The sequence below is a fragment of the Hippopotamus amphibius genome, chromosome 2, assembly GCF_030028045.1.
Source record: "Hippopotamus amphibius kiboko isolate mHipAmp2 chromosome 2, mHipAmp2.hap2, whole genome shotgun sequence".
NCBI classification, from domain to species: Eukaryota; Metazoa; Chordata; class Mammalia; order Artiodactyla; family Hippopotamidae; genus Hippopotamus; species Hippopotamus amphibius.
The window spans coordinates 13296349-13307178 of NC_080187.1; positions in this window are offsets into that span (position 1 = coordinate 13296349).

The following is a 10830-nucleotide window of genomic DNA, read 5'->3' on the forward strand; positions in this document are numbered from 1 at the left end:
AGGACTAAGAGGGACTTAGGAAGTTGGGAACTTGATTAACTGTGAGTTAAGTAGAAATTACTTTCTTGGAGATTCACCATAATAATCTGTTGGTCACTAGAGGGAGTCCTGTCCAGGAAACTGGCTGAACTTGTCATTTGGCTCAGAAATACGATGAAGCAATATTTGAATAGCCTATGTGCATTTACTAAACTCACTCGGTGTCTTGCTTGTTAATAACTGTGGGAAAGAATACATACCCTCACCCAGCAGAGAACAATTGCCATGTTGATAGCAATAGCATCTGATATATTTAAACAGCAGTGGCCAGTTGTGCTACAGGCTTAGGCAAGAGGAGGTTTATTTGTGGGAACACTATGAACAGCATAAACCATGGCAAGATCTTACTGGTAATCATGGCATTTACAGATTCTCCCTCAGAGCCACAGTGTTAAAAAGTATAATTGGCTCTCTATGAAATAATTGGTAGAGTTTTAACAGGCTAAGGATCCACTTTGGAATATCCCTATGGGAGACAGATGGGCAGTGCTCCAAAATGATACCTAAACCCTGAGTTAATGTAAATCTTGTTCTTTGGTAGATGAAATATAATTATGCCCCCAGACTAGAAGGAGCCTAGAGTTTACTGAGCCATGACTTTTATTGATTACACCAGTTGTGAGAAATAAATGATACATGAGAAAATGGTATTTTTGCTGGGGAAATTTAAAAATTGGCATTGTTACAGTAAGCAACATAGATGTGTTAGAAATGATTTAATCTCAGGCTTCCCTGATGGCTCAGCAGTTAAGAATCTGCCTGCCAATGCAGGGGACATGGGATTGATCCCTGATCTGGAAAGATGCCACATGCCATGGAGCAACTAAGCCCGTGAGCCACAACTACTGAGCCTGCATGCCACAACTGCTGAAGCCCACACGTCTAGAGCCTGTGCTCCACAACAAGAGACGCCACCGCAATGAGAAGCCCACTCACCACAGCAAAGAGTAGCCCCCACTCACCGCAACTAGAGAAAGCCCACGCAGCAACGAACACCCTACACAGTCAATAAATAAATTAAACAAATAAATAAATAAATTTATTTTTTAAAAATGATTTAATCTTTCTGCCACAGCTGTATAGCCTAGTAAAGATTTTTAGACTAACTTATAAAAATAAATGAAAATGGGACATAGGTATGAGATGGTTGCAGAGAGGTGGCCAAGATGGCAGAGTAGGCAGACCCTGAACTCCCCTCCTCCCATGGACACCCTAAAATTACAACTACTTACAGATCAAATATCTATGAGAATGACCTGAAGACTAGCAGAAAAGATTTATCACAACTAAAGACATAAAGAAGGACCCACAATGAGACAGGTAGAAAGCATGGAGAAGCAGTATAGGCAGGACATGTACCCCCAGGTCAACAATCCACAAATGAGAGGAATGCCACAGTCATAGAGGTTATCCCCAAAGAGTAAGGTGTCTCAGCTTCAAATCAGGCTCCCCAGCCAAGGCGTCTTGCGCTGGGAGGATGAGCCCCTAGAATATGTGGCTTTGAAAACCAGCAGGACTCACATTCAGAAGAGGTGGACTGCTAAGAGAGATTCCCCTCTTGGGACTTCCCTGGTGGTCCAGTGGCTAAGACTCCACTCTCCCAATGCAGGGGGCCCGGGTTCGATTCCTAGTCAGGGAACTAGATCCCACATGCATGTCACAACTAAGAGTTCACATGCCACAACTAAAGATCCCACATAGTTGCAACTAAAGATCCTGTGTGTCACAAAAAAGATCCCATGTGTCACAACAAAGATCCCATGTGCCAAAACTAAACCCAGAGCAGCCAAAATAAATAAATAAATATTTTAAAAGAGAGATTCCACTCTTAAACAGGCATGCACAAAATCTCACATGATGCAAGACCCAGTACAAAGGAAGTAGCTTGAAAGGAGCCTGGGTCAGATCCACATGTTGATCTTGGAGGGACTCCCAGAGAGACAAGAGGCAACCAGGACTCCTCTTAGCGATGGAGATGATAGAGGTAGCCATTTTTGAGCTTGTTCTACCACAGTAACACCTGCACTGGCAAATGCCATTTTGGAATTCTCCTTCTAGTCTATTAGTGCCTGGTACTTGGCCCCACACACTAAAGGCCAGCACCAGCCCTGAGCCCCCCCAGGCCAGGCAGACAGCTGCACAAAAACCCAGCCCCACCCACCAGCAGGCAGGTACCAGGCACCACAAGCCCCTGGGCTGCACAGCCAACTGTGTAAGAAGGCTATCCCACCCTCCAGTGGGTCCACAGCCATCAAATAAATGTGGCACAGCCACACAGCCAAGTAGCATTCGTCCCAGGGATGCAAGGATGGTTTAATATCCACAAACTTGTTAAACTGATAGACCACATTAACAAATGAAGAATAAAAACCATATGATCTGGCAGTCCAGTGTTTGAGATTTCACCTTCCAATTCAGGGGGTTTGGGTTCAATCTCTAGTCGGGGAGCTAAGATCCCACATGACTCATGGCCAAAAAATCAAAACATAAAACAGAAGCATTATTGTAAGAAATTCAATAAAAATTTAAAAATGGTCCACATCAAAAAAAAATCTTAAAAAAAATGCTCATCTCAATAGATGCAGAAAATGCTATTGACAAAATTCCACATCTATTTATGATTAAAAAAAACTCAAGAAAGTCAGCATAAAATGAAATAAAGAGAAAGTCAGTATAAAGGGAACATACCTCAACATAATAAAGGCCATATATGAAAAACCCACAGCCAATATCATATTCAATGTGAAAAGCTGAAGGCATTTCCTCCAAGATTAGGAACAAGACAAGGATGCCCACTCTCACCACTTTTGTTTAACTTTTATTAGAAGTCCTAGCCACAGAAGTCAGACAAGAAAAAGAAATAAAATGAATCCAGATTGGAAAGGAAGAAATAAAACTGTCACTTTTTGCAGATGACATGATGGTATACACAGAAAACCCTAAAGATGCTACCAAAAAAAACCATTAGAACTAATAAATGAATTCATTAAAGTTGCAAAATCGGGACTCCCTAGGTGGCTCAGTGGTTAAGAATCTTCCTGCCAATGCAGGGGACACGTGTTCGATCCCTAGTCTGGGAAGATCCCACATGCCCTGGAGCAACTAAGCCCATGCGCCACAACTATTGAGCCTATGTGCTGCAACTACTGAAGACCTCGCACCTAGAGCCCGTGCTCTGCAACAAGAGAAGCCACCACAATGAGGAGCCCACACACCACAATGAAGAGCAGCCCCTGCTCACCACAACTAGAGAAAGCCCGTGTGCAGCAATGAAGACCCAACACAGCCAATAAAAATAAATAAATAAATCCAATAAATAAATAAATTTTTTAAAAAATAAAAATAAAAAAATAAATATAAAGTTGCAAAATACATTAATATATAGAAATCTGTTACATTTTTATACACTAAAAATGAAGTATCAGAAAGAGAAATTAAGAAAACAATTCCATTTACAATTGTATCAAAAAAATAAAATACCTAGGAATAAATCAAACCAAAGAGTTAAAAGACTTATAGTCTGAAAACCATAAGACATTTATGAAAGAAATTGAAGACAACATAAACAAATGGAAAGATATACCATGTTTATGGATGGACCTAGAGTCTGTCATACAGAGTGAAATAAGCCAGAAAGGGAAAAACAAGTACCGTATGCTAACATATATATATATATGGAATCTAAAAAAATGGTACTGATGAACTCAGTGGCAGGGCAAGAATTAATATTGTTAAAATGACCATACTACTCAGGGCAATCTACAGATCCAATACAATCTCTATCAAAATAACAAAATTGCATTTTTCACAGAACTAGGACAAATGATTTTAAAATTTGCATGGAAACACAAAAGACTTCGAATAGCCAAAGCCATGGAAAAAGAACAAAGCTGGAGGTATCACACTCTCTGATTTTAAATTATGCTGCAATGTAACAGTAGTCAAAGCAGTATGGTACTCTCACAAGAATTGTTCAATGGAACAGAATAGAAAGCCCAGAGTTAAACTCACACTTATATGGACAATTAATCTATGACAAAGGAGGCCACGGGGAAGGAGGGCTTCTGAGGTGCTGGTAAGAGTTCAACAGTGGTTGGGTGGATGTTTTCATTTTGTAACTACTCAAATCTCTTAGGACCTGCAAAATTTTCTATATATGTATCACACTTTCATAAAATATTTTTAAATCAATCCATAAAATGTGTTTAAATCAACAAATTATTTGGAAATTATTAAAAGGATTTGACAAACTACTTGGGCTTTCAGCTTGTAATGATTTGTTTTTGTTAAGCAATGCTATAGTATTTGGCAGGTTTCAGCAAACTTTTTCTGGGAAGGGCCAGATAGTAAATGCTCTGCAGGCCATTCAATCTTGGTCACAGCTATTCAATTCAGGAAAAAGCAGTCATAGACAATATGTGAGCAAATGAGTGTGCTGTGTTCAATAAAATGTTAGTTAGGGAATTCCCTGGCTGCCCAGTGGTTAGGACTCAGTGCTCTCACTGCCAAGGACCTGGGTTCAGTCCCCGGTTAGAGAACTATGATCCCACGAGCCACATGGCCAAAAAAAGAAGAAAAAAAAAAAGGAACTTTATTTGTATTATATAACAAAAACAGGCAGTGGACCGGATTTGGCAAGTAGGTCATAGTTCACTGACTCTTGGTGTTTACAGTTTAGTTGAGTTAGACACTAAATAGAAATCTATTTTTTTATTTATAAATTACTTTGTATTAATATTCCAGTGTTAAATATCTTTAATATCAGTGCTGTCAATATGAACTGAAACAATGTTCTAAAGGGGGAAGAAGTTACAGAACAACATAAATAGCATGGTTTCAATTGTGTTTGTACACAAATACAAATTTGTGTATAAATGGAAGAGTTCTTTGGAATTGGCATGGGAGACTTTCACTTTTGTTAAAATAAACATCGGAATTATTTGAATATTTTTCAATGAGCATATACTACTTCTGAAATTTAAACACAGAGCTACAAACAGAAAGTTCCAGGCTTAAATTACAGTGGCCCTGCTCTTTGGCATAAAACATCAGTGGCCTTGAGCATTGTGTTAGAGCAGACACCAGATTCCTCTTCCATGAGAGGCTTCAATTTATCAGGGGAACTTTTCAAGCTCACAGCCAAGCAAAAGTGAGTTAACCTCCAAAGCAGAAAAGGGTGTACTGTTCCACTCCACAGAATGCCAGTCTTGTTAACTAAAATGTGCAAAGGCCCCATCCTCCTTAGGCTCCTCAACCTCCCCAGCAAGGTCTCGTATGACAATTTTCTTGGAGAGTCAGTGGTGTCTCTAAATTTTCTGCCCTTAAGAAAAGACTGGGGACTTCCTAGGTGGCGCAGTGGTTAAGAACCTGCCTGCCAATGCAGGGAACACGGGTTCAATCCCTAGTCTGGGAAGATCCCACATGCCCTGGAGCAACTAAGCCCACGTGCCACAACTACTGAGCCTGCGCTCTAGAGCCCGTGAGCCACAACTATTGAGCCTGTGTGCCACAACTACTGAAGCCCAGGTGCCTAGAGCTCGTGCTCTGCAACAAGAGAAGCTACCGCAAGCCTGCGCACCACAATGAAGAGTAGCCCCCTCTCGCCACAGCTAGAGAAAGCCTGTGAGCAGTAATGAAGACCCAATGCAGCCAATAAATAAATAAATTAAAAAAAAAAAGAAAAAGGAGAAGAAAAGACTAATGTTGAAATAAGCCTGCCCGCCAGAGAGCAGAATACCTGCAAATACTCCAGGCCCCCTTGGGATCACTGCCACTAAATAGATCTTGGCAGATTGCCCCCTAGGCCCCACTGAGGACCTTTAGAAGAATTTTGAGGAACATTTCCTCTAAGGACCTTGTTGAAAAGGCTTTGCTTTCCATCACACAGGAATCTCTTCATGAAAATCCATAGAACGTATTTCTCTCAGATCTCAGAGCCAGACTTGGTAATGCATGTCCTAAATAACCAATTTGTTTTTATCTCTTAGATACTGAGAATCACTTAAATGACCTCCTCGCCTTCCTCACTTTGGTTATTAGTGAGCCCAGAGTCAAATGAGCTTCTAACAAAGGTATCAGAACTTCCTCCTGAGTTTGTACCCTCGCCTTACACTTGCCATGGTCTTTTTCCTACACTTTACTTTTTTTGCTTCTTGTCCCTCAGTTATTTTTTATGTTTTTATCTTGCTTGGCATGTCTACCTTTCTCAACAATCCCATTCTTTTTATTTTTTTATATAAATTTACTTATTTATGTATTGGCTGTGTCAGGTCTTCTTTGCTGTGCATGGGCTTTTCTCTAGTTATGACAAGCAGGGGCCACTCTTAGTTGTGGTGCGTGGGCTTCTCAGCGTGGTGGCTTCTCTTATTGCAGAGCACAGGCTCTAGGCGTGTAGGCTTCAATAGTTGTGGCACATGGTCTCAGTAGTTGTGGCACATGGGCTTAGTTGCTCCGCAGCATATGGGATCTTCCCAGACCAGGGGTCAAACCCATGTCCCCTGCATTGGCAGGAGGATTCTTAGCCACTGTGCCACCAGGGAAGTCCCAACCCCATTCTTTTTAGAAGAAAATAAAGTGGGAAAAAAAGAAAAGAAACAGAAGGAAGGGAAGAGGGAAAGGAGAAAGCAAGCCAAAAAAGAAAGGAGCAGATCCATGCACTTCACTAGTTCCCTTTCATGTGAACCTGGGGTATCTCAAAGTATAATTGAGGGGCCCCAAACTTTAGATTAACAGCAAGTCCCGTCTCTCTCTTGAGCATGATCCCAGCACTGTGATACGCAAACAAGTTCTTGAGGACGCTTCCCAGCATCCAAAGGGCCAGGCCTGCTTTCTCTTCCTTGGCCCAAGAGCCAGAGATGCTCCCTGGAGAACAGATGACTCCACATCAGCTAACAGAAGACAGTAACTGGAAAGAGCTGCTAGGCCAAGTATTGCAGTTGAAACTGAAACTATCAATTCTAAGAGCCTTCCCAACGTATAAATCATACAAAATACTATTTTGACTCCGTATAGAAAACCCACTCTGAGGGGCCCCTGACATCAATATCTCTTGAGCCCAAAGAAGCTGATACTACCTCCTAAACCAACCTAGAATTCCAACCTACCTTCATCACATGTCCCTGGATTAGCATCAACACACACACACACACACACACACACACCCCACACACATATTTTTTCATTACCTAAAACCTGTGCCCCCATATTAATATATCCCATATCTTAAAAAACAAACATCTCCAAAATACCCACCATTGTTCCTCAACCCTTAGTGACTGATAAGTGGAAAAGCTGAATCACACCTATGGGACATGACCGTGAGTCCAAGGAGGCTCTGGGAAAATTCTCAACATCGAGCTGGAGGCACCTGACATTCTCCGTCCCCTTGGGCTGTGCTTTGCTGTCTAAACTTGGAGAAGGCACAGAGCAGAGTTCCCCGAGGGACTAGCAGGAAGAGAGAACACCAGCTCCCTCAGATATAAGGGGGCCCAAAGATGCTTGGCAAAAGGATGCTAAACCGTTATGGGCAGCGAGAGTCCTCAGCTCAGTGACTCCAAGAAACTCTGTCTTCTGAAATGAGGAGTCAGGATGGGGCTGGGGACCAGAGGTGAGGAATGAGAATGGATTTGAAACAGCTTCGGGAAACCTGCCAGCGCTACTGACCATGTTCTACATGGTTTCCTCTAGCCAAGGTGAGGGAGGATGTAAGGAGACTGGAACCTTCAGCTGAAGTGTGCATTCTGAATAAATTTGCTGACATGTCTTGGAAAAGGCTTCCACATCTGGAGAGACTGCTGTGGAGAGAAAACATCTGGATGTAGGAAGCAACCAGGACTAAACAGTCCATATTTTCCATCTACACTGATGGGGTACGCCTTCCTCCCTGCCCGCCACCTGAAAAAAGTGAGTTCCAAAGTGGCCATGAGTCAAACCTTATCAAAAAACTTTTTGAATGTTTTGATATGGTATCAGTGAATCAGGAAAAGTTTACCCCTGTGTTATCATCAAAATGAACCCAACGAAATCGAGTGCTGTTTCTGTGTACACAAAGGAATTTGTGGTCATTGTGACTAAGCCTCCGGTTTTCACTTGGTTACCTAAGCGCAGACCAGGCAGACTTCCAACATTTAACCATGACCGGTTGCTTTCTTAACCAAAAATATTTTTCTCTACCTCATAGTATAAATGAGGTAGAGAAAAATATTTTTCTCTGGGGGTGAGGGTGCTGACCACCTGCCAGGCATTGTTTTTTGACGTTCGGTCGCTGAATCCTCCCAACCACTCTGAGATAGGGACCCCATTAGCTCCACTTTATGGATGGAGAAGCTGTCCCCAGAGAGGTTAAGTAACTTGCCCTAGACCACTTACCTGATGAGGACAGGACCCCATACCTAGAAAGTGGGCCAGAGCCCATGCTCTCAGCCTCCCTGCCTCCATGAAAGGCAAAGCATAACCTCACTTCAGGGGGAAGCCAAGATGCCTGGGTGCCAGTCTTGGCTCTAAGAATAAAAATGTCATGATAATAAGGTCCTCTCACCCACCAGGCCTCAATTTCCCCCTTCTTTAAGATAAGGGAACTGGACTACGTGATCTCTAAGAGTTTCTCCACCTCAGAGCCCCACTGTGCCTGTTTTAAAGTTGAAGCAATGGGAAATCAAGAGGCACCTTCCAGGAGAGAAGGCTCGTGCTTTTCCTGCCTGGATTCTGCCCCACCCGCACATGGTGAAAGAAATGGAATGCCGCTCTTAAGACAGCGACTGGAGGTCCACTGCAACTCTTCCTTACATCTGTTCAAAATCCTAAATGACCATCCAGGCATTCTTTCATTTTACAAATATTTATCAAGGGACTTTTATGTTCCAGGCACCTCGCCAGGTTGGGTGGTGTAATAAAGAACCAGACGCAGCCCTTATCCTCGTGCAGCTCAAGTGGGGAAGACAGCCTTGTAAGTACTGAGATTCAGTTCTGTCTCGTGTGTGCCAAAGGGGCACCTAATCCAGAACTGATGGAAGAAGGGCAGGCCAGGCTTCTGAAAGGATGGGGTGTCTATTCTGACTGGCCACCAACCGCCAGAACTAATGAATAGGGGGAATGAGCATTTAAAACAGATGGAACAGTCAGGTCCCTAAGGCAAGAAGCACAGTCAGTCCCTAAGGCAAGAAAAATCAAGAAATGTTGGCACGAAAGAGAACAGGGAGGGAAGCAAGAGATGAGATGCAGAGCCCAGCAGGAGCCACGTCATAGGATGCTCAGTAAGCTCAGGAAGGAGTTGGCCTTCAGTCTGTGGGTGATGGGGAGGCTTATGCAACAGGAAAGTGACTTTTATGGGTTGAATTGTGTCGCCCCAGAAAGATATATTGGAGCCCTAATCCCCAGGACCTCAGAAGGTGACCTTATTCAGATGTAGGTTCTTTACAGAGGTGATCAAGTTAAAATGAGGTCATCAGGGTGGGTCCTAATCCGACATGACTGGCTTCCTCATTAAAAGGGGAAATTTGGGTACAGAAACACATGTGCAAAATGGAAGAGGATGGAAAGAGACACAGGGAGAAGACCATCATCTACAAGCCAAGGAAAGGGGCAAGGAGCAGAACATTCCCTCACAGCCCTCAGAAGGAACCCACCCTGCTGACACTTCAATTGCAGACTTCTAGCCTCCAGAACTGTGAGACAATAAATTTCCGTTGTTTATGCCACTGCGTGCGTGGTACTTTGTTCCAGCAGCCCCAGCAAACCAATATAGTGCCTTACTCAAATTTGCATTTTAGAAAGATGGATCTGCCTACAGTGTTGAGAAGGCATTGAAAGGGGACACAAATGGCTACACGGAGGCTATTTTGGAGGCAGAAGATGATAAAGGTCTCCGTTTGGGCAGAGACCGAGAGAGGTTGACAGGCACCAGCCCCAAGATGTGATCATAGGTTGGGTGTGGGAAATGAGAGGAAATGAGGAATCGAGGGCAGTGTCTCATCCAGGTTTGTAGCTCAGGCAAACACGTGGCCAGAGCCAAATCTAGCCAACCAGCCCATCGGGAATCACAGGCACGAGTTCTACACATACAGTCAACTTGGGGATACGTGGCATTGTCACCTCCTTCATCTTAAGACCCAATTCTGACTTTTATCTTGAGGTGTCCCCAGCCTCAATGCCAGGAGTGACTTCATTTCCTCCACACACATTTCTTGACCACTCACAATGGGCCGGACACTGCACTAAACTCTGGGGAGACAATGGTGAGGGAAAGGAAACAGGATTCCTGTGTATTAGGTCAAGAAAAAGACAAACATTAATAAATGGATAATTACAGATTGTGATGAGTGCCATAAAGGAAGGGAAAGGAGTTCCATGAGAGCATAAAACAGGGCAACTTGACCCAGAAAAAGTATTGGCTGAGCTGATATCTGAAGGACGATGGGCAGCGAGGAAAAGTGTGCCCAGCAAGGACCGGCGGGGGCCAACGGAGGAAGGATCCTGACACGCTTGAGGAACAGAATGAAGCCCTGGGGAAAAGGAGGCATGAGAAGAGGCTGGGGGGGAATCGGATCTCAATACATATTAAGTGAAGGGAGACTTTGTGCTGGGTGGAGTAGTGTTCCTCCAAAGTTTATATTTACCCAAGACTTCAGAAATGTGACCTAATTTGACAGTAGGGTCTTTGTAGACGTAATCAAGTAAAGATGAGGTTATACTGGAGTCAGGTGAGCCCTAACCCAAAGGCTGATATCCTTCTAAAAAGAGAGAAATTTGGACACGGACACAGTCACAGAGAGGAGAAGGTGGTGTGAAGACATG